The sequence below is a fragment of the Pteropus medius genome, unplaced genomic scaffold (assembly GCF_902729225.1).
Source record: "Pteropus medius unplaced genomic scaffold, Ma_sr-lr_union100, whole genome shotgun sequence".
NCBI classification, from domain to species: domain Eukaryota; kingdom Metazoa; phylum Chordata; class Mammalia; order Chiroptera; family Pteropodidae; genus Pteropus; species Pteropus medius.
The window spans coordinates 1264487-1286584 of record NW_024345481.1 but is presented as its reverse complement, the minus strand read 5'-3'; the positions used below and the strand labels follow the sequence as shown (position 1 = coordinate 1286584).

Here is a 22098-nt window from a genome sequence, read left to right as displayed (position 1 = left end):
CCCGTCTGAGAACCGTGCCAGACTCCGCTCCTGCTGATCTGTAAGCCGTCCAGGGGGAGAAGGCCCAGCCATGAAAATGATGTGATTCAGTGCCAACCACGATCGCGTGGAATATTCTCCAGTTTCAACAAAGGGACGCAGAAATAGTGGATTTGGAGACATTACTAATAATGAATGGAAAGAGGCTTTCTTCTAAAACATCAAACTTGACCACTTCCTTAACTGCTCATATTCTTACATCGCTTAAGACACAAATTGCCTTGGATAAAAGTAATCATCTATGTGCAGTTCCTATGTGGAGACTATTCTGAGACAGATGTTTAGACTTTTTTTTCCTGTCTCTGAAGAATGTATTAACCACAAAGAAATTGCTTAAGACCACCCATCTCATGTGAATGAGATCTCGGTATTAGAATTCAAAGTGAGAGGCCAGCATTCACTTATAAAGCTGAACCACCCTCATCAAGGATTCTAATTGTGTAAATACCAAATAGCTTCACTTTGTCTAAGTCACCTAATACTGTTTTTAAAACCAGCTCAACATGTTGTAAGTCCCTAGAGAATGATGAATTTTGAAAGCTTTCCTGTGCCACAGTCTGAAGGCAGCGACGGAGTGTGGACTGTTACATATTCATGCTGCTTTGCAGACACAGCTTGTCCAGATGCTCAGGCAGAGGGTGGTGGAGGCTTCGGCAAAGGGAATTCATCCAGGGAACAAAAGCATCAACCTCTGCCCTTACTATGGAGCCTTGGGATTTTTAAAAAGATTACTATTCTAACAGATGGGCCCCAGCCAGGCACCTGATCATTGGAAATGCACCCCAGCTAAGTGCTAGCGCTGCCCACGAGCTCGGCTGTGAAGGAATGATCCTATTTTTAACTTTGTTCGCTATTTGGGCTTTTCTCGTCCTCCCAACCCCCCGCCGCCCCTTCTACCAAAAAACCTCAGAAGCCCCCATTTGCTTTATTTTCCTGATTTAAGAGTTGCAGAATCATTTGCTCATAGATACACGAGAATGTCCATGTTAATCCCCAAATCCACGCCCTTCCTTTTATTTGGGGGGTGGGGCAGAATGGGAGGTGGGAGCTAGATAAGGTTTAGTTACAAAGAATAAGAGGGAAGGGATCTTTTAAAAATTTCTATATCAAATTAAGTAAAAATGCCACCAAGCAAAGTCTAAGTTTTCCAGACAGATTCGTGTGTTTGGATTATTCTGGAGTTTTTCAATTTCTTTCTATAATAGTGTGGAAAACACAGAAATACACTCCATCACAATGGGCAGAGTCAAAAAAAAGATGCCATTGAAAAGCCTATTATTGCTCACAGCCTTCTCCAATTTTCTACTTATTTAATAAAAAATATAGAATAATCAAAATGTATTATAATCAATTTTAATCTTTAACCCACGTTGTAGAATGCACAATCAAAAAGACCATGGCATTCAAAAATATCTCAGCTTTTCAACAAATAACAAAGAGTGGATGCTCAAATATAGAAACTGATAGTGATTCAACGCAAGAGACTGTGAAAGGCCTGAACTATGCACGCATCTCCACGTCCAGATACATGGCGATACAAACTGCTTGGTTGCCAGACATAGAAGAACCACAAAAGATGCAATAAACTACAAAGCAAAGTGAATGACTAACGACCAAAATGAGTTTCAATTTTTATTATGAATGTCCAAAGTGACAGCATACTGTGAAAGTGTTAGGTTCTCATTGATTACATTTCAAGAGACCGCAGACTATAGCATTCCAAGTACTTTAATTTGTGACAGAGCCAAAACAAACAAAAGAATGATAAAAATATTCTTTTAGGTGTAAAGAGTACTCATTTGAGTTTTTGTATTTTTTTTCCCCCCGCATGTATTATGAACACAGATAATTTCCAAAACAGAAATCCTGGACTGGGTATTTAGAGGAAACTTTTGGAATCTCTGCCTGAATAAGAAGCTAATAAGAAATGTACTTATAAAGTATGTTTACGATACAATGTAATATGCTCATTCCCTTCCTCCTCCACTAGGCTTCTCTTCTATCACCTCGGCACCTGCTGTTTGTGATAGCAGCACCCGAAGGCTGGAGTGAAACACCCAAAGACTATATCGAACCCTGGATTTTCTCAAAGCTGCATTTTTTTTTTTCCAATGAAAGCTTAAGACTTTCAGTGTTTGAGAGTGTCCAAGGTGACAGATGACTAATAATAATCGATTAAAGCCACCGGTCGAGAACTGCAGTCTATTTAGGTCGTGTTCAAGAAAAAAGCCTTGACTGACTAAAGCTATGGTTCTAGTAAATCCGTAGTTCCAAATACAGTGTGACTTTTCCCCCTGAGGGGTCTCCTTGCAATCTGTCCTTTCCATCACTGGTACCGGATGGTGCTACGGATGGAGTCTGTGGCCCTTTATTTAGTCCGATCAATTCTGGTCCAGTGGAAGTGCATATCTTTTACAGATGTAATACTGTTCATCTGAGTGGATCCTCAAAAAGAACAATTATGAACTAGAAACTCATAGAGTTTGTGTTTAAAATTTATAAAATTAAACCTGCTCCAACAGGTAATACAGGGAGGCACGCATGCAACCTCTGGATTCGATCAGAAACAATGCCTCTGAGAGCACAGAGCCTTCTCAATAGGTAACGGCGGGTTCCTGTAACACTTCCTTACACCAGATCCGATGTGGTGCACATTAGAACTCTGGAGCACGGCTCACTTATTTCTATAAGGCCTGGGACACAGGAAGCTGCCAGGACTTCATTCATCATCTTGCCTGTTGACAAAAGGAACAATAACCGGTCATCACTGGTCAATGGAATGACTTTTTCTAGTTTTTTGTTTGTTTGTTTTTGTTTTTTCCCAAGATAATTCCTAAGGAAGAGATGGTGTCAATACAACAACAAATGTTTCAATGTTTGATAAATTTCTGTGCTCTAAAATGCCACGTCTTCTTCCAGCAGAGCCGGAAGAAGCGCACTACACAGCGTTCATCTCTCTCCTCGTGCTGGAAGCCTTCAGGAGACCCCTGTCCTGGCAGGCAGCCTGCCCGGGCTCCGAGCACAATTCGACCAGCAACTACCAACATCATCTAACCTCACTGGGCCTTGGCGCCTTCGCATAGAGACTCAGGGGGCTTCAGTGGATGAGGTCTAAAAAGGAGGCCAATCTGGCCACATTAGTGGGTTCATGCAGAGCGGCCTCCACGGCTCCTTGCGGAGCACAGCGTCAGTCAGTGTTAATGGTTCAGCTTACACAACGCCTGCACTCGGCGGCCCGTGGTCCTAGTTCAGCTCGGAGTCTAGAGCCAGCTGAACGTCCAGGGAAGTCTCAAAAATACCCATTTGCATCTGAAGCCAATTAAAATGTTCTTAAATGACAATGTGATGAAGTTTATATGGGCAGAAAATTCTGAAAATATACATTTCCACATCTTTTACTGATCTGAGTGTGTCATTGTTTTGGTACCTGATTGTTTTCTTAAATTATGAAACAATTATATAAAAGCCGAAAAACACATTTAGGGAGTATAAAAGCATGGAAGCAGTCTGTAAGAGCATGCTACATACTCATAAAATTCAATGAGCTGGACTAGTTTAAGTAATTATGTCAAGTAACGTTACCAAGACATACATCTGGTAAGCAGAGGTGGGATCTAAACATAGGAAATCTGAACCTAAAACTGATGCTTTCAACTATTATGCTAAACTACCTCACCATATCTTGTTAAAATGATCATAGATGAGGGCTGGAAAGTTGAATGTGACTTTCACAGCTGCCATAGGTACAACCACGAATTAGGTTAAATATCTGGAGATTTGGGGCAATTAGTTCCCATTAGTAACATAATGATAAGCTTCAGTAATTGAAAAACTGGATTTATCAATTTCGACTTGATCTTTATGCCTCTGTGGCTGGTAAAACTTAGATGATGCCAAAATAACCATTTATTATTTATATTAGGTTATGTTATACCATATTATACTATTACATGATATTATTACATATTTTTGAAAGCACCCCGCTCTAATGTGTGACAAGAAAAATGGCTGAATAACTTTTTTCATCTTTCTCCTGCGGTTTTGGCATAAGGGGAGACACACCTTTGTGAAATGTGTGAATGACTGATACAAAACAAAACCGGCACCAAAATATGACCTATTAGTCTGGATTATCTGTTTTGTTAATGAGCTTGTCCTTCAAACAAACACTGACCTCACCGTTAAGAAAGAAAATGACAATGAAAATCAGCTCAGTCATTCAACTCTCAGCAGCTTTAACACTAAAGTTACAGAGCCATTTTCTGGAATCTGAATAAGATTTGCCAGGCAGTCATGGGCTAGAGCTGTTGTCTAGAGCAAATCAGCATTTGCCTGGTAGAAGCCACACAGACCACAATGGAGAACAAAAGGAAAAAAGACACAAATTTGCTCAAATTGTGGGGTAGCAGACATGCAAGAATGATCTATTAACACATGCACGTGTACCAACACAGACTAAATTTCTGTGTTTCTTTGTTGCCAACAGAAATAAATATTTCCGTCTTGACAAATGAACTTGAAATAAACAAACAGTAAGCAAAATTTATTATGGAATTCTGGCAAGTCTTTTTATGACCGTGGTTTTCTGGCATGCGTTAGTATATATACGACGTGCCTGATGGAATGGCTGTAAATGCATGCAAAATGATCCGTCATGGAAGAAGGTGGATATTAAAAAGTAAACATCAGGTGACTTCTGCAAATGCAAAGATGTGAAATCAGGGTCGCACAGCCTATGTTGGGGGATGCTTTAGTTTTCAAAGCCCATTCTCCGGACCTCGTAACAGGGGACCTAGCCTACACACGAGGCAGCTGAGACGTAAGGGCTTCGGTGACTTGCCCCGTGTGTCACGGGTCCTGAGTCACTGAGTCACCCGGCGGGAATGAGAACCGGGATTTCTGACTCCCGGCTCGGTGTTCTTTCTTCTCGATATGCCATCTCCAGCTCGTAACACTGAAGATCGGTGACTTCAATTATTTATTATTATTATGATTCATCTCTTCTGTGTAGTTGTGTTACTGCTTATTACCCCTTATATACTAAGCGCCTTATAAAGAATATGCTGCAAAACAGATACGACTGACTCCATAAAGAAACAGTTAAATAGCAGAACTGGAACTCAAAGCTGCGTTGGCTTTAGTCCCGCAGCTCCTGCCCCGTCCCACCCCCCGCCCCCCACTGTGGGCACGCCGTGGTGGACGCTGGGCCACCAAGCAGCAGGGTCGTATATGCGGTGCCATTTCTAAGTGGCACGAAAGAAACCCCAGAGCTCCAGAGACATTGCCTGCCACCGGCAGCACTCCAGACAGGTGGCTCATTCCGAACTTAAACAGCCTGAGAGATTTTGTGAAGAAACGCTTTCTCGCTCGTTCGGGGATCACTCCGTTAGCAGTTGCCAGTGTGCCTCGCGATGCCTCGTACTACCGACTATAATTTTATAATAATAAAAAGTAGAAGGCCAGAAACACCACCTTTCACTGAGAACACACTGCAAAGACATTTTTTTTTTTTAAATAAACTGAAATGTAGCAGTGCCTGGGGGGTGGGGGTGGGGGTGGGGGTGTAAGTAATACCTGGAAGTAACTGTAAAAGTAACAGAACCATTTCCTGCAGCTCGAGTTGCCATGATGATGTATTTGCTGCAACTGCCCTGAATTTCGAAATGCAGTCACAGTTATTCTTGAGAAAATGGGCACGGCAAAGGCACGCTGACCTGGGTGGGGACTCCCCTTGCCGCTGTAACTCAGGGGGAGTCTGGCCCCAGGTGACCGACGCACTTGCCTCATTTACTCTACGCAAACGGTCCTGAAAGCAGTCATTAATCCCACGCTACAAACGAGAACGGTGAGGTTCAGAGGGTAAATAATCTAGCCAAGATGACACAGCCAAGAAGCGGCCGAGATAGGACTGCAAGCTAAGTGTGCCTGACCCCCAAATTCTCCACTTTCCTCTCCCAGGCTGCCCCCCACCCTCATACCTGAGCTACCGGACGTGTGAGTGGCCACGTCATACAGTCACCCTGCTCTGAGGAGCCGGCCGTGACCGAGACCTCAGGGGCAGGCAGCCGTATCCTTCCTCATTCGCAGAAACCTAGCTCTAGAAACAGTGGCCGGGTTTCCACGTCAGCGACACAGGGTCGCAGAAGAAGGGGGAGTGAGGACGAGGCAGAGTGCCCCTCCCCAGAGAAACGACCCGTCAGGCCGTCCGCATGGAGAAACGGAAATTCAGTTAACTTCAGCTACAACGTAAAGGCTTCTGTGGTCCATTTTTGCATGCTTCCTCCGTAAGCAAATGGGTGCTGATTTTTGAATGACCTGTGATCAGGCTACACAGAAGTTGCCTACAGCCTGAACGATCACCTCTAGATCACAGCCGACAGGAAGAGGGAGAACACCCTGGAGAGACGATTCCAGAGGCCTGGACCCCGATTTAATTCATCTCCCTCATGTCTTCTCCCAGAAAAATGCTCATCAGAGCTGCCGCCGGTGATGAGCAAAGCTGACGAAGTCGCCGTGCCCGCTCTAGGGAGCCACAGAGGAGGGGAGGCGAGTGATTACGAAGCCAGCAGACGGAAAACCTACCCAGGATGTGATGTGTTCCAGCTCTTAATGCCATTGGATGACTCACCAGTGGTGACAGAGCTGTACCAAGAAAACTAGGGCCTTCCAAACAGACTTTCAGATCCGAGCCTCTGCCAGCCTGCCCTGCCAGTTATCCGCAGATGCCAGACCCCAGCTGCCTCGCTCAGCTGATCCATTTGGCCAGCCCACGTGGGAGCAGGCCGGCTGGCACAGATCTCAGCGTATCAGTGTGTGCAGACACGTTCTAACATCGTTTGCTAAATGTTTTGTTCTGTAGTTAAAGATCTACTTAAAATGTGTCACACGATGTCCCATTCGATTAGAACAGTATGAAGTCAGGTCTTTCCAAGTACCAAGTGTAAAAATAATTAAACTAAAGGCAACTATTTCCCATTGGGGAAGTTTATTTCTGTGATGGGGGATACCCAGGGGTCCTCTGTGAAGCTAAGATCATGTTTTGTTTCCTGAGTCATGCCCACATGTGCATTATGCATACAATCTTTGAGATTCCCCAGAGAAGCTACTTAATTCCAACAGAATAGCAAAAGTGATCATATTGCTGCTAAAATATGCCTTAGGTATTCGCAGGGCACAAAATCCTCATTTTAAACATTAGAAAACTGAAGCTCAGCTTTCACACTTGCCCGCGGGCCACAAAGACTAGAAACCTAGTTGATGTTCTGGCGTCTTTCCCTACCATACACTGTACATCCTGTAACGTCCCTTATTCGTTTAGTTCAAATACTTCAGATACTAAATCCTGAAAGGCTATGCCACTCGGCATGAATAATCCACATGCGCCACGGACTTTTGAATGATCCAAACATAGCAGACTTTTGTTTCCAGGTGTGAAAGTCCAGCCTCCTGTGAGCTGGCGGGAGGAAGGCACAGGGCCCAGGGGTGGACGGGACACCGCCAGCAAGCGCATTCATGGGGGCGCGCCCTGGATTAGGCTCACCGAGCTTTGCGTCCCTCATTCTGCAACCCTCAGACAAGTTCCTTCCCTACTGTGAGTTTCCTCAACTCTAAAATGACCATTAATACCCACCACCAGGGCCAGGGGTGGGGACATGGTGAGGGGCTGTGTGGGAAGCAGCCGTCACAGAGGGGGCAGGAATGCTCACGGCGCCTGGGTTACGGGAGCGGGACAGACGTTTGCCCTTCCCTCCCTCCCTCCGCCTGGCACACTGGTCCTCTCCTCTCTACCTTGAGAGCTCCTCGTCGGCCACTGAAAACACTCCACTTGGCGGCTGCCTTCCAAAGGGGCGAAGGCGCAGTCACTGCCTGCCTCAGTCCGTGCACCGCGTCCCCGTCATCGTCCCGTCCCCGTCATCACCTCCCTCCTTCCCTTGACTGTGAGCTTCTCTGCGATGACTTGCAGAGTGAACGACAGAGGCCAACAGCCCCTCACCTTCCTCCTGGCCCCGGGCGTTGGTGATTCTGCTGACCACACGATCCACTCCACTCTGGGCAGCACAGAGGCGGGACCCTCCCCTCCTCCACCCTGCTCCCCGGCCTTGAAGGCCAAACCACCTGCCCTCCTGCCTCCTTCCCCTGCGACAGGCCCCTCGCCCCCATCTGGGCCAGTCTTAGTCACAGGAGAGAACCAGCACGAGCAGGAGAACCAGGAGTCAGTACACATGCGCTTTTTTAAAAAGTCAAAGCTTCTGCCCTTGTTGAGATACAAAAAAAAAAAGAAAAGAAAAAGGAGAAAGATTTTCTCTTAACTCACATGTGACCTGACGAGGCTGCACTTTGACACCCTAAACTTTAGGGGGCGGGAAAGGAAGACCAGAAGCAGAAAGGGAATGCAGGAAAGAGCAGGTTATCAAAGGCGCCATTCTGTTATCTTAAAACAGACTGCCATGTTGACAGGATGGGAAGCCCGTCACCGCAGGCTCCGTGACAGCAAAGCCAGGGTCTGTCCTTATTCTCGTAAGACCCCCAGTCCTTGGCACGGGGCTTCTCAAGGGACATTCGATGAAGGATTGAAGGAATGAAAGCGACATACTACTGCATAGTCATCCTGGAAGCATCAAAAGTCTACTTGCTACACTCTAATCATTTTAGCGCATTTGCATAAAAGCCCCGTGACATTCATTCCACTGGCTTTGGAATCACCTCGGCTGCCTGGAGGCCTGGAGGCCGGGGGCTGATGCCAAGTGCTAATGACTTCAACAGGAGAGCTTGTGCTAAACAACTCTCCCACCTTTCTTAAAGGTTAAATGGTTTGACTCTGGGTTTCTAAGAATAGACACTGTAACATTTAACATTTATTTAGTACTGAACTCAGACGCAGTTTTCATAATTTTAAAAGTTAACTTTAAAAGCCTTTCATTATTTTTTTGTAGGCATGCCATCTTTATGCATAAAGTATGCTCTAGAAACACAGAACATTAATTCCATCTTATTTTTAGAGTACTGGAAGAAGTCAGTGTTTAAAGAAATCCTTTTGTTAGCCTTTTTTGTAAGGCAAAGGAACCTTTTGAAAAGTGAACAATCATCTATTCTTTTACATTTCAATTTTCATATATCCAGTTTGCTTAAAGCAAATTCAATCTGGTGTCCTCAGCTGTCTTTACAACCGAATTGGAGAGACGATATGGCCACTCAGTTGAGCAGATGCTTTTTTTTTTTAATAGCTGCAGAAATGAATTTGCAAACTGAATTAGTGGCAGAGAATTGACATGAGTTGGTCAAGGAAATGAGATGCCACTCACTTTTCTTGGATGCCAGAAAATACGATCCCAGGAAAGGTGACCACAGCGGGCCCTGGATGGGAATACTTAGCCGCAGCCCTGTGGGACAGCAAGCTACGGAAGGGCAAGGGCCCAGGGTCAGAGGGGACAGGGAGCCAGAGAAAGCGCTGCCAGGGCCCGGCCTGGCCTCATGGAGGACCCAGTTAGGCCGCCATCAATTATTCACCCTGCGTACATATATGCTTTATCTCCTCACCTAGAACACGCATTTAAAATCGGGAACTGGCTGCTTAAAAAAAGAACCACCGGAAGGTAAATGAGTGACGTTGAAAGGAAAAAGCGGAGAGACTATTATTCATCACGTGCTTTTGGCGGGCGTAACCGGAAGACGCTCTCGTGCCCGTTTTGAGAGGTTTTGTGAGTTGCAGGCTTTTGCCTCCGTCTCACTCAGTCTTTTTCTCTCACGTGCTCATAAAATGACGAGGACGGGAACCAACTGGGGCTTCATGTCCACGGAGTGGGCACGATGCGGCCTCGGCAAGTGCAACACCAAATCACGTTTACACTGAAAACCGCAGGGCAACGAGGGGCCACGTGAGGCTCCCACCGGCCAAGCCGTCCCTAACGGTCGTGGGCCCGGGCCTTCATGGAGGGCCCCTCGGCACATCACTAACTAATGCCAGGGACACTATACTCCACGTGCCTGTCTTCCTCTCCTCCTCCTCCCTCCTCCCTCTCCTCTCCTCAGTTCCTTCTAACAGAATCATAGTTCCCAGGAAGGCAGTGGCTTCTTTCAGCAAGATCACAGACAATCCCAAACATAACTCAACTTCATGAACCGCTAACAGATATTCTTTTTTCTACAAACGCTGCACAGCCTCAGAAACCTTTCTCTCGGGCAGATCTGAAAGAACAGACTCGAATGGGGCGTGATTTTTTTTTTTTACGTGGGTCGCTTTCTATAATCATATTCCTCAGAAACCTTGACCAGGACTTGGGGTGAGACAATCTCTTCATTTGCAGTGGTGGAGGGCTGATGTGTACGTCATCAGTACCCACACGGAATCCCCTCGCCTGCTCGCGAGGCGATGTGGCCTGGGACATCCCAGGACACGGTCTCCTGGGATGCCACGCCTGGGCCGTGGCAACCGCACTCCAGCCAGCTGCCCGGAGTCTCATGCTCTTTCACGGGAGACCTGAGACATTTGTGAGGGACGCGTCCCAGATGTCAGCAACTTACAAATCCCACCACAGTGCGCAATTTCCCACTAAATCGGGTACGTGACAATGAGTGGAGACATGAAGGGTGGCAGCAACTGGGCCGACTTGCCAGCTAAGTGACACACTGCCTGCCGCCCACCTGCCTTCGAGTCAAGGCTATTCCCCTGCACGCACGCCTTAGCGAAAGTGCAGATCAGCGCGTGCTGTGAGTCGGCTTCGAATACCCGAAACCATTCGCGCGACAGCCAGAACACCAAGAGACCAGCATCGGTTTGCAAATTAATGTCTTATTTCCGAGCTGTGAGAGTCCAACGGGAGGACATTTCATTTCAAAGCAGCAAGAATTCAGGGCTTCCGGTTTCCAGATCCGATATGGACCTACGCATGATTCACCACCCCCACACACAGTCTCACCGTCCCCGCCAGTCTCAGAAATACCATTTAACAGCCACCGATCCAACACGTCCGACTTTTGTTTGCCAAGGCCTGTTCTAAAGTAGTTTTAATGAATCAAGTCAAATTACAGGCCACGACCAATTCAGCTGTCCCTTGGACCCACACAAGAACACTCCAGCATGAAATTCTCCTTGCGAACTCAGGGGCCACTTTCTCGATTCACATCTAATGCCCTTCGAGCTGCCTTGTGGCCTTTTAGGAGCTAGAGCCTTGTCAACATCAAGCATCACATTTTGGAAAGTTGAAATGTCTCCCTGGGAATGAATCCCTCCCCGAAATTATAATGTGTATGGAAAGAAAGCCTGAGTCCCTTCACAACTAACCATTCAAGAGAAAACGACCTCTTCCACTCAGTGTTAGGTGTTGGAGAAATATCAGAAACACGGTTGATTCTAAATAATCTCTTTTTCTCTTTAAGCCTCTCCTGCCTTCCCCCTCCCCCCACCTCTCAGCAGCTATACACCGAGAAAGAGGCCACAAAAAGCCTCTAAGCTGTAAATCCATTTACTGTTTGTATGGGACATGGCCCAGTGGAGGGATGGCATTGACCCAGCACTGCCTACGACAGAGGCCTACGACGCAGGATATAGAGCAAGGGCACGGCGGGGTGTGCTTGGCCTACGTGGCTTGGCCGGGAGACGGGAGAATTAAGAAAACAAAATTCCAACAGGTCACTGGACAGCGTGAGCATAGCTCTGACTGTAAACGGTTTATAAGAAAGCCTTACACAACAAGAAAATGAGGTCCGTTTGGAGAGACGGCCAACTTATAAAAGTTTGCAATTCAGCCGTCTTTTTATATCTTCAGAGGAGACTGCTACTTACTTTTCCAACCACCTGCCACTGATCACATCCGGGAGCCTCTGTCCTCTCTGCAATTGGAAAGAAAACATCCTTGCCTCTTTGGACAACCTTGCCCTCATTGCTTGCTTCTCCTTTTCCTGAAATGACCGCTTGGACTTAGCCGGCCCTTTAAATCCCAGCGAGGGGATGGAAGCGGGGCTGTAAACCTGTCATGGCAGAGAGGAAGGAAGGAAACAAGGGTTTGTTTCACCTGAGCCAGGTGCCAGGCTCAAGGTGGCTGCCGGGCCTCAACCCGTCTACCGAGCTTCTATCAGCCATCGTTAACCTCGTGTCACAAACGACGACCTCCAGCTTCTAGAGGCCAGCTCAGCACCTCAGCTCCTACTGCCATGCGAGGTGGAGCCTACGTTTGAAGTCAAGGTTTATGCTCTTTTCAGTGATGTTTTCTGCAGTTCACCGCCCCCCGCCCCCAAAAAGGGTCTGTAGCTCAGGGGGCTTACCGATGGCCTTGGTACAGGTCAGCGAGAGGAGTCTGCGGGGCCGTAAGGTGAACCCCGCCTGCCCAAGTGCTACTCCTGAGGCCTCGATGACCTTGCTGGGTTTGAGCTGCCAGCGAAGCACACGGGAGCAAATCATCTCCAGAGGATCTAGTTGCCAAAGATGTTGTCAAAATTTCTGGCTTTCTCTCTCTCTGGAATTACGACAAGCTACACATTTTTCACTTTCTATAGCTCTCATTGGAACATCTCCCAGGCTGCTTACTACGGTGTCACTCTCGAGAAGCCGTCCAAGGTTTACAAAGCAGTCGCTGGACTTATGCCAACATACCACAAGCCACAAGGGGACGGGGCACGGACTCGTGACACAGGGAGGAAGGCGACTAGTAGCTTCAATAAATAAAACGAGGAGGGCCCGGGTGACCGGAAGATGGGCCTGCACACGCCACACTTTTGTTCCCATTATACTCAACTCACAAGCTGCTTCAGAGATTTCAGAAATGGAGACAATAGATACTGGGCTGCACCTAAAGGACCCAATAAATATTGTCTACTCATTTATTCTTATATAAGAAAATGATTTCTTATTTAAGAAAAAGAAATGAAACTCAAGCTACAATTTAGATGTGACAGTATGCTAGGGTTTGTCTTTTTTTTTTTTAATGCACATCAATCCTTAATTACATTTTAAAATAATAATTTAAAAATTATCTCAGCAGATACTACAGTATATTCCTTATTTTTGCTTTAGTCCAGCTGTGCCTCAGGCCTATGATATGTCTCTGATGTCTCTTCAACTACCCGGGCGATTTTACATTTAAGGAACAAGTAAACATTTGGTGGCGAATATAAATTAATATATATATATATACACACACATATATACTCGCACAGTCCTCTGTATTTTCTATTTTCGAAAGGCTTCTCACTACAACTATTTAAATAGCCCTGTTAGTGGAATTAGATGAATTCCAATTTTGTTCTGTCACACGTGGAAACGAAGCTGTTAGTTCACTAATAATGATACCCGATGATGGCTTTTTTCCTACTGGCGAGGTTGAGCTTTTACTCAGCCATCTCTACCTCTTTAGTAAGGTCCCCTTGGGGTCTGAGATATATTTTTCTCTTGCAAAGAAAGCAACACGTCTCTGAAGTGAAATAAACTCCACAATCTTCATTTTTTAGCACTAAATTCTAACTCGCCCATCTTCAACCCCAGAGTCAACCTGCGGTTGGCTAAGAGGTGTCTTTGCATGTCTTAGGTTTAGTGAGAATCGTGAAGTCCAGGTCTGCAAATTATTTGTTTTAAATAATAAATCAGGAAGGATTCAAGGCTGTGCCCCTGTAACGATCACCGTCATTAATATTCAATGTGTTTTCCTGAGTAGGGGGAAAAGGATGAGTGAGCGGGGAGGTTTATGAGCATCACTCATAATTTTGGCTGACAAAAATCTTGGAATGAATCATGGCTCTAATCAGTGGTGCTATAGACTGGGGGCAAAGCTAACCTTAGAACTGATATTTTTTACAGGAAAATTGTAAAGACCACTGAAACATCCTAACATGGCAAACCGATACCTATCGGGGAACTAGTGGGTAGAAGTTGCAAATTTAGCAAACGAAAATACACAAGACATTATGTGTAGTATAAGTATGTCTCAAATATTGCATGGGACAGACTTATACTAAAAATTATTTGCTGAGTGTCTGAAATTCAATGCAACTGGGAGTCCCGTATTTTATTCAGCGCCCTGCGAGAGAGTCAAGTGTAGGGGCCTCGGGAAAGCTGGGCTAACACGGTGGGCTGTGTTCAGCTCCACAGCAAGGTGGGCACCCTGTCTGTCAGAATGTTTACCTTTACCACGGATCCCTGACTCCAAGACTGCTACTCCCTCCCTTCCACACGCTCCCATTTTTCTCTACCAGATAATTATTGCGAGCTTACCATAGGCCTTGGACTGTTCTAGGAGCTGGAAACAAAGAGATGAATAAAACTCTGACTTGAGGAAAGAATGAAATAAACAAGTGAATGGACCTGTGCAATAAAAGCTTCTAAATTAAGACAGAAAGAATGTGTGAGTGTGGAAAAGGGAGCGGGGGAGGGAGAAGGGACAAGGAGGGAAGAGAAAAACGGAGTAGTCGCCTGACATTCTCAAAACATAGCACTGGAGCCATTCAGTGCAGAAAGCATAGAGCCCTCAGGCCAACCGTGCACCTCAGGACGCCAATGTCCGAAGGAATGACCACTGCACCTCCCCTTCAGAACACCTGCTGGTGTATTCTGGGGACGTGGAGAGTTAACACTGTCTACAGACTGTGTTGAGAAGGTACGCCTGTGCCCGGGGACACAACCCGCCCTGCCCAGCGGCAGGTCCAGGAGGAATGCGTGGACGCAGATGGACCGACACCCGCCATCACCATCAAGGCAACTCACGGAGTGGGAAATAACATTCCCACAGCTCCCAAATCCCTTCCCCTGTTCCAAAGGACCAGGACAAGTATCTGATCCTGGGCTGTGGTCACACGGTGCCAACCAGAACCAGGAAACTTGCCATCATTTATCAGTTACAGCCGAGGACATCACGCCTTTGGCTCACACCCCAAGTGCTAAGGACTTCTTTTTATATTCATAACCATAAATAAATCAATTTTTAAAAATTTACAACAAAATGTCTATCTTTAACACAATGCCTATTTTTTTAAAAATATTTTAAAAAGAGAAAGCACATCCCATGTTAACCTGTAGAATTATTCTGCTCTTTGGCACCCAGAAGCATAGATATGCAAATAAGGGCCCTCACTTTCATTGCATCCACCTTTCATTTCAATCAAGTTCCTCCCAGAAGGATAGTAACGGGTCTCACGGAATGAAGCATGTTGAAATCGATGCCTTTTCATACGAGATAACCCACACTCTTCAGTTTTAAATCATACTCCTAACAAGGGGACGATCTCAAATAGCCCATCGCTCACAGCAACTATTCAGAATCTGCATGTGATGCTTTGAGTAACCACGACCACATCAAAGTGTGAAAGAAAGAATGAGAACCGCAGAACCTCAGGTCCGAAGGGGCTCACATGACCTCAGACAATTGCCTACTGGGCTCCCTGAGTTGTCTAACTCCCCCGAAAGTGGCCTGTGTCCAGGCAGCCTCTCCCGTGTGGGCCTCTCTCCTGTGGCTCCGTTTCTTCGCGGACAGCTCCAAGCGCCCGGGAGCCTGCACCCGCGCCCTCCGGTGCCACCGCGGGTACGTCCATCCTTCAGCTACACGTCACTTATTTTAAGCCAGTGGCCATTAAACCCTTCAACTCTTCTCTAGGGTGAGCATGTTGATCCTTCTGTGACATCTACAGGGTCCCCCAAATCTAGGTCATCTCTCATGGACACATTCAAAACGTGAGCCTCCCTGTATGGGAACTGGAACTGAACACTTTGGAGGCGGCCGGATTCGCCCAGAGCAGGATGACATTGTTGAGGACTGTCATCCACGGCGGCTCGAACCACACTTTTCGGCCGCAGGGTCCGAGTCCCCCTGGTGCCTGACAGGCGCACGAGTCTGGGCTGACACCGAGCCTCTGCCTCGCGGGGGGCGGCATGTCCTTACCCACACCCCAGCAAAGGGTTTCCCGGACCCCGGGAGGGAGGTCGGCTAACATTTTAGCTCTGTCTTCCACCTTCGGGTCACTTATGGGTTTAACGAGCATGCGTGACATTCATTTCCTCATTCAGATCAGGGGTGAGTGAGTCGAAGAGGGCAAATCTGAGGTCGGAAGATGCTCCCCCGACGTCGGCCCCTCTCCACGGGCCGTGGCAATCTCGGCACACGCCGGGTATGACGGAAGGCTGCCGGGGCGACTTCGAAACCCGTGCGCGCGCCTGGCGGGCGGCGGTCCTCCTGGGCGGCTCCCGGCTGTCCTCGTCCCTCGCTGCCCTCATTTCGTCTCCGTGCTTGATCTTCACCCAGTTGGGATCCCTCTGACCTCGCCTGTGGCTCCTGACCTCTGACTCGCACTCAGCACTGGCCTATGGTAAAGTATGTCTCATCCAGGGCTCCACAGGCGCCCGGGGGTCCTGAGTCCACCCGGCGGTCCCCCGCTCTGAGTCAACACTGGCCCATCACCTGGTACTTTCAGGCTGCGCTGCCCATCCAGGCCCTTGTTTGTTTCTCTACCCTTCTCATGAAGAAATTTTTAGCTACTTTCTCAAATCTCTTCCTGAAATCCTGATATAGAGCATCTACGACATTTTTCATTCAGCAATCAAAGGACTGTCTTTAAAAGCTTCGATCATATTTCTGGCAGTACTTGTTCTTCACAAACCTACGCCAGCTCCGTTGGGGCAGAGAATCCCGTTTTAACAACACACAGATCTTTTAATTAATCCTTTTCAACATCGTGCTGGGAATGATGACAAGTTCACTGGCCGGCTTTTCCAGGAAACTACCTTTCTCTTTGCCTGAAAATCAAAACATTTGCCAAGTTCCAAGCACGGGACTCCTCTCCTGCTCTCCTCAATTCCTGGGTTTTGCAGCCATTTGGAGGTCAGTCGTTCTCCCAGTTCCGGGGTGGGTGGGGATGGGGGTGGTGATTCTTCAAGGCCAGGGGCGACAACAACGAGGCTTCTCACCTCCCTCGGGCTTTCTGTGCTCCATGTGCTAAGGAAACGCCTCGGGCCCCAGGCAGCAGGGCCTGCCCCTTCCCGTTCGCTCGGAGCAATACGAGAAACGCACACTTCCCGGGTCCTCAGTATTTTACATCCGCCTCATCTCGAACCAACCTCGTCCCCCTGCTTCGCTCCTGGACAGTGCCGTCTTCTCTTTCACGCCCATCCTGGACGGTGCGTCTTCCCCTTCCGGGTAAGGCCCCCTCCCAGAGCGGCGTTTTGCACAAGGCCCGCGTTTCTTTTTCATGAGGATTCGGTGTCGCTTTACGTATGTCAGCAGGATTACATTGTGGAGTTGATTGTCCCTCGCGGCAGCTTCCCTTTCTGAAACGGACCATCGAATTTATCTCTGAACCCTTTGAAATCTGACTTCCAAAAACCGTTATTGTACAAACGGTAGGTTAGCTACTGTGATCAAGGCTGGTGTTCGCACGTCCTCTTGTACATACTTGGTCGTGACAACGCTAGACTGTGCCTCTGTGATGAGTTCCCACCAGCACCTGGACAAACAGGCATCATTTTCCCCATGTTTACAGACAGACTCAGGGAAATCCGGCCTGTGGCCCAGAGCCACCCAGTGAGTAAATGGCAAAACCAAGACAGGCACAGCTCTGGGTGGCTCCAGACCCCAGATGCTTCCTTGGCCCTATGCTGTCACGAGCTCTCTGAAAAGTTCTTTTTCTCCCTTTACTACTTCTTTTCCTATGTCGATACATAGTATTTACTTTTTTTTTCTAACTATATTTTAAATTTTGACCTTTGTATATATATTGAGGTATAACTGACATAATGTTATATTAGTTTCAGGTGAAAAAGTATACACTTTGCAGTGTTCGATTTTATATGGCGAACAGAATTCTTCTATATTTTTAGGAATTTAAAACAATGCCCAGATTTAGGGTGATAGGTGATTTTATCTTTTCATACTTACCTCTATCTTATACTTTTTCTACAGTATGCATTAAATGTATGGTTTTTAAAATAGAAATAAGAATAGAAATAGAATATGAACATTCCAAGGCCCAATTTTATCTCTAAAATGGGACAGATACGCTTCCTCCCTTAACATTTAATAAAAGTCAAATGAAATTACAAAAGGGAAGTTCTGCAAAAAGCAGAAGCTTCATGACTGAAATTTTATTATAAATTATAAATTATTATAAAAACAGAGGCACCAAGTCGGCTGAACTGAGACGGGGGTGTGCCGGCCTGCATAAGCTTAGGCCTCCAGGGGGGGGGTCTCTGCTGACGGTCCCCTCGGGCTCACATTTTGAGCTGACTGTCAGATGTGCCTAGGAGTGAGGTCTCGCTCCTGAAGGCCTTCGGTTTACATCCCCTGCCCTGATCAGCCTCCACACGGGAGCAAATGTGATGGGTATACACAGGTATACAGAGGACTCGGGCCCCCTGGCCTCAGTCAATTCATTAACTAACCAATGTGAATACTTGAGGAGTTTTCCCAAGTATATTCTAACAACTTATGTTAATTAAACGAGCACTATGCAAAATTTAAGTTCCCAAAATGGAAGCAGGGTCTTAAAGGAACCGGACGCCTGGCTTGTCAGGCGTGGGCAGAAGCCTGCCCAAGGCTACACGGTAATGACGGAGTCCAAGACCGTAACCTAAACTCTCTGTTCTAAAAACTTAATCTAAACTCCTGAGTCAGTTTAAATTGCTTAATTCTCATCAAGGCCAGCCTGCTTGGAAATCAGATGCTTAGAGTATATAGTAGAAACGGGAACACTTTTTCTCGGTCGAACAGTTATGTAGATTTAAATGCATATTTCTCAGTTTTAAAAGTTATATAGATCAATGGCTTGGCAGCTGGCTGGAATAATTCTGAAATTTAAAAATCTGCAGGGTGCATCTGTTAGCAGTTTTGGGTTTCTACCGCAGACTAACAATTTGGTGATAGCAAGCTGTCTTCCAATTAATGTTCCAGAGAACATTTCACTTCAAGATTTTTAGAACGAGAGCCAAGATTTTCTGGGATTCAGTTATATGAAGCATCATCACAGTTTTTGCCTTTTACAAATTCTTCACATCCAGGGTTAATATGCAGTACGTTTTGAAAAATGTTTTGTTTGATTTTTTCTAAAAAGCTGAACTGAGACTCTTTAACAGGTGACCTGCCTTTCATCTCTCCTAACCTAATGGATAAAAACATTAAAAACCGCCATAAAAACCTTTAAAGCCACCACCACGTGATATTTACGTCATTCCCTCTCTCAAAATTATGAAACTTTCCCTCGTGTTTTACCCTTAGGAAACTTGGGCTCAGACCTTACAGAGGCTCACTGTCCCGTTCGGTTTTCTCAGGCTCGCTCCCCCCCGGCCCTCTCTGTGCAAAATCACACCCCCTACCATCTCCAAAAACCATGAGACTAACCTTCCTTATGCAGCCTTTCGGATGAATCCCTCTTAGCCGCCAGACCGGGATCCCATGGAGTCACATGCAACACTGGGTACACACTGGTGTCCATGTTTTCCTGCCTTCTGTTACTATGACACTCGGAGCTTCTAAACGGATGACAGCATTTATTCTCTAGCACCCAACACAGTGCCTGGACACTCAATCATCTGTTGGGCGAACAAATAAATAAACAAAGCCTAAAGCCAAACAATGACCAATACGTGCTCATTCTTTATAGTTAAAACTTTTCCTTTTCTGTACTATTTCAAAGAATAATGGAGAAACTCTCAAAATCTATATACTAATACTCTTTTTTTTTTTTAATTTGAAAACCGAAAAGAAAAACTGGTAAAAAAAAAAAAAAGTCTCACGCTCTGGCATTTTCTGCCTCACGTCATAGCTTCTGGTTTATAATTTGTTAGCTTTATGGAACTATAAGCTATGGGCATGGGACATATGAATATGGGATTCATGTCTTACTCAACTTCTTATCAACTATAAAACCTGTGTAATGTCACATACAAGCAGCAAATAATTATTTCAAGAAATGCCTAGAAATCTGGGCAGGACATTCTTTACTTTCCCTGAATGAACAAGAGAGAACAAAGCAGCAAATAATTATTTCAAGAAATGCCTAGAAATCTGGGCAGGACATTCTTTACTTTCCCTGAATGAACAAGAGAGAACAAAGCAGATAAAGAGATACATTTATACACATAAGACTATTACTAGGATTAGCACAGGTACAAGGGGCGAAATATAGAGAAAACGAGGAGCAGGAGATGTGTATGAACCTCTTGGACAGAAAAAGCAGGACGTGAAGTACCGTTTGTACGTGCCGATCCAGGCAGGCCCCCACACGGGCCACCATGGACAGCGCGGTGGCCAGGGAGAGTTAGGTGGAGAATATTGAAGGTGACTAGTCACTTGGTCTCCGGGACAGTCAGCAGTCAAATGTTTATAGCTCTTGGAATGCTAAACCTCTACCGTGTGAAGTCAGATATATGTAGGCAGTTAAAAAATGGTAACATTTTTGCCAAAACTGTTGTCTAATACCATCTATACCGGATTAGAACGGGCATTGAGTCAATTTCCCTTCCTTTAAGCTCTAGGTTGGGATGTGTATTTTTACCATTACAGCAGAATGTCTACTGAAATGCCTAAAATATGTGGCAGGTACTCAAAGAATGCTTTCTTACTAAATCCTCAACCTTTAGAATATTCTAGGACTGCTTCGGGTTGCCATGATGGACGGAGTCTTCATTCTGCGGCCGAAGATGCTCCGTCCTCGGAACAGACTATAGCAAGCAGAGGTTTAACGCTGACGTGCGGGCTACATTTCAGAACCCTGGGGAAGCAGGTCTCATCACAGGCGCTGCCACTGACGGAACACGGACAGAGCATATGCTGGCACTGTCTCAAGAACGGGGTCCCCTGTGATCCTCATAGTTTTGCAGGACAGGTACTAAGGCAGCCTCCTGCATGAGGAACAGGCTCCGGGATGCGAGGCGTGCAAGGCGGGCGGCAGAGCCGGGTCCGAACCCCAATCTTCCAATGCTCTTTTTACTCTATGCCAGTGACTGCGAAAATCCAGAACCTGGGTGTGACATCTGTTAACGGAAAAATGCCACTTCCCCTGCTGCGACTGTTAAGAAATATCAATTAAAATGATACACTAACTCCTTGCCCCAAACTAGAGGGATCGTGGCTAAAGTACTATTATTTGCAAAGCAGGCAGAGTAAGAAGAAATCCCACGTCCCTTTCCCACCTCCCTCCTTCCCCTCAGTGGCTCAGTGGTATATAAAGCGAATACGGCCACATGCAAACACATCTGCCAAGCAGCAGGAAACAAACCTACAGGCCACGCCCACTCCTTCACTGTCAAGACTTTTTGGCATTGTGTGTCGCATTCCACCAGCAAGTATTTCCAGTGACTTAATCTCCACATCCACTGCCCACGGCCCTCACGCAGGCCACTCAGTCCTCGCCCTGCCCCTGAGGGTGACTGCGGGTCACTAGCCAGCACGCCTCCCAGCAGCATCTACCCCGTTACCCTCTGCTGGTCCCACCCAACATTACCGTCCTGGGTTCTGCACCCATCACCTCCAGCTGTGTACCTCGCTTCCCGCTCCACTAGGTCCTGTTTCTACATTCCACTATGGAGGTGCAACGCCCACTATGGAGGTGCAACGCCGTTTAAAAAAAGAAAGGGGGAGAGGGAGAATGTCCCACCCCAAACACAAACACGCACAGTGTTTCCTTGCCACAGTCGAGTGGTTTTTCTCGTAAAGGGAGGCGTTCGTTTACTTAGTGCTCCCTTACATTTCGTAAATACAGCCAAGGCTAAGTTTTAATGTATACAGTCAACCTAATAGAGCACTTATGATGACAGGCGATGAATATTTTCAGCTAAGTATAATGAGTGGTAATTTTAAATAGACTTTCCTTGGGGAATACAAGGAATGTTCAGGGCTTTCCAAAAAAGTATCCTTTATAAACCGCTTGCTGCCAAGTGTTTCCTGGCTGCCCATCTGCCCTGGAGAGTGACGGTGACCACTAACGGCCGGCTGGGTGACCGTGGGTTCCCGGACTTGGGAGACAGGTCAAAATGCAACCCACACCCAGTTCCCATTTACATTCTCGAAGGACCATCGAATCTGATATATACAAAATAGCTTCTGTTTGCTCATCAGATAGGAATAGATAGGATACACACACGCACGC

The 22098-nt window shown here is 46.5% G+C and overlaps 1 protein-coding gene across 22 annotated transcripts in view; it reads right to left on the bottom strand.

Annotated features, from left to right (window-relative positions):
* The window catches only part of SCAF8 (SR-related CTD associated factor 8), a 191470-nt gene that overhangs the window by 55829 nt on the left and 113543 nt on the right, over window positions 1-22098 (bottom strand). For 13 of the 22 annotated variants that reach the window (XR_005655139.1, XR_005655156.1, XR_005655143.1 and 10 more), the window contains one exon: window positions 19350-19540. The exons of 7 other annotated variants lie outside the window; for them this stretch is intronic. The gene's annotated coding sequence lies outside the window, so the exon portion shown is untranslated. Of the gene's footprint in view, window positions 1-1751; window positions 2775-19349; window positions 19541-22098 lie in introns of those variants that run through there. 2 more of the 22 variants (XR_005655147.1, XM_039873864.1) reach the window with 2 other exon arrangements.